The following is a 2,412-nucleotide window of genomic DNA, read 5'->3' as shown; positions in this document are numbered from 1 at the left end:
GATCCCTGCCTTTGATGGACAGAACTTCAAGGAGCTGTAGGATGAAGTACAGAGTGGAATGTATCACATTCACTTCTACTTGTTCATGGAAGGTGAAAACCTGCTTAAGAAATTACTCATTCTCAATTCCAGCAAGAGAGACTCTTTGGAGCAAATAATGAATGCTCCATGGATAAATGTATTCCATATCCCTCAAAAAGATGAACTAAACCCTATGTGGAGCCATTTTATGACGACAAGGACCTTCCCCCTCATGTGGCAACAGACAGAGTTGATGGTGTCCGTAGGTTCCACACAGGAAGAGATTTAAGACTTGCCTTGGGAGACTCCAGTGCTACTGCCGCCGCCACCCGAGCCAGAGTGGGCTGGGCCGCCAAGGCAAGATGGTGGACTACAGCATGTGGGACCACACAGAGGTGTCTAATGATGAAGACGAGACGCACCCCGACATCGACACGGCCAGCCTCTTCCACTGGCGGCACCGGGCCCGGGGGCAGTGCATGGAGCAGTTCCAGAAGGAGAAGGAGGAACTGGACAGGGGCTGTCACAAGTGCAAGCGCAAGGTGGCCGAGTGCCAGAGGAAGCTGAAGGAGCTGGAGGTAGCCGAGAGTGGCAAGGCAGAGCTGGAGCTGCTGCAGGCCAAGGCACAGCAGCTGCGCAAGGAGGATCGGGGCTGGGAGCAGAAGCTGGAGGAGATGCACAAGAAGGAGAAGAACATGCCCTGGAACGTGGACACGCTCAGAAAAGACGGTTTCAACAAGAGAATGGTCAACACCAAGCCCAAGAAGGTGGACGAGGACTCAGAGGAGGTGAGGGAGCAGAAACACAAGACCTTCGTGGAAAAGTACGAGAAACAGACCAAGCACTTCGGCAGGCTAGTCACTGGGATGACAGCCAAGAGTACCTGTCAGACAACGTCCACCTGGTGTGCGAGGAGAAAGCCAATTACTTGGTCATCGGATGCATTGATCTAGAGGTGGAGGAGAAATGTGCACTCATGGAGCATGTGGTCCCCCAGACAATCGTCATGCAGTTTATCCTGGAGCTGGCCAAGAGCCTGAAGGTGGACCCCCCGGGCCTGCTTCCGGCAGTTCTTCACTAAGATTAAGACAGCCGATCGCCAGTACATGGAGGGCTTCCACGACGAACTGGAAGCCTTCAAGGAGCATGTGCGGGTCTGTGCCAAACTGCACATGGAGAAGGCCATGAAGGAGTACGAGGAGGAGGAGCACGAGAAGCGGCTCGGCCCTGGCGGCCTGGACCCCGTCGAGGTCTACGAGTCCCTCCCCTCCCCGAGGAACTCCAGAAGTGCTTCGATGTGAAAGACGTGCAGATGCTGCAAGACGCCATCAGCAAGATGGACCCCACCGACGCGAAGTACCACATGCAGCGCTGCTTTGACTCCGCCTCTGAGTTCCCAACTCTAAGGCCAGCGAGGCCAAGGTGGGAATGGAGGCGGGTCCCGAGAAACCGCTGCTGGAAACTGTTCCCAAGTCGGGTGATGAGAAGGATGTCCGCCTGTGACCCGCCCCAGCCGCCACTGCCACCTGCTTGCAGGCCCCTACGCGCCCCTTTTCAAAAAACAGATAGACGCCATCTCGCCCACTCCTGGCTTCCTCCACTAGCTTTGGCCCAGCTGGGGGGCCCGCCGAGCCCTCCCTGGCCTCTCCACTGCCCCCACTCTCCAGCGCCCACTCAAGTCTCTGCTTTGAATCAAGGGGCTTCACTGCCTGCAGCCCCTCATCAGCATTATGCCAAAGGCCCGGGGGTCCGGGGAGGGGCAGAGGTCGCCAGGCTGGTCCACCAGGTAGTAGGGGAGGGTCCCCAACCAAGGGAATGGCTCTGGTCACTGGACTCTGTTTTCACTGTCGTCTGCTTTCTGTGTCTTCTATTTGGCAAACAGCGATTATGTTCCAATAAAGGATTTCAGATGCTCGAGGAAAAAAAAAAAAAAAAGACTTGCAATGGGCCAGAGATACAACAAGGCAATGCCTTTCGATCTGCTCTTGGGCTACAAGAGGTCCAAGCTGGAGGTCTGCACCATCCCTTTGCATCCCCAGCCTTTGGCAGATCTGACCAACAGCAGCACACTTTCCCATGCCACAGGGTGCAGCACAGGGTCTCTGCCAGCTCCAAGCTTGAGTTTCACGGAGCCTACCACTCCCACCTTTAATTGCTGTATTAGTGTGCAAGCGCTGCCATAATACCACAAACTGGAAGCTTAAACAGCAATTATTTTCTCATAGTTCTAGAGGCTGGAAGTCCAAGATCAAGGTGTCAACAGGGTTAGGTTCTTCTGAGGCCACCCTTCTTGTCTTGCAGAGTTTTCTCACTGTGTCCTCACATGGTCTTTTCTCTGTGCCCATGCATCCCTGGTGTCTCTTCCTCTTTTTATAAGGAAGCCAGTCCTGT

General features: G+C 54.7%; 1 pseudogene across 1 annotated transcript in view; it reads left to right on the top strand.

Moving 5' to 3' along the window:
* The window catches only part of LOC105515872, an 18,903-nt pseudogene extending 16,945 nt beyond the window's left edge, over positions 1-1,958 (top strand). The window contains exon 2 of the transcript XR_001002405.1: positions 288-1,958. The product of XR_001002405.1 is annotated as a hsp90 co-chaperone Cdc37 pseudogene (transcript). The remainder of the gene's footprint in view (positions 1-287) is intronic.
* Positions 1,959-2,412: the final 454 nt, after the last annotated feature.

This window comes from Colobus angolensis, unplaced genomic scaffold, assembly GCF_000951035.1.
Source record: "Colobus angolensis palliatus isolate OR3802 unplaced genomic scaffold, Cang.pa_1.0 Scaffold27, whole genome shotgun sequence".
In the NCBI taxonomy this organism is placed as follows: domain Eukaryota; kingdom Metazoa; phylum Chordata; class Mammalia; order Primates; family Cercopithecidae; genus Colobus; species Colobus angolensis.
The sequence above is the reverse complement of the archived record's forward strand: the minus strand, read 5'-3'. Positions and strand labels throughout refer to the sequence as shown.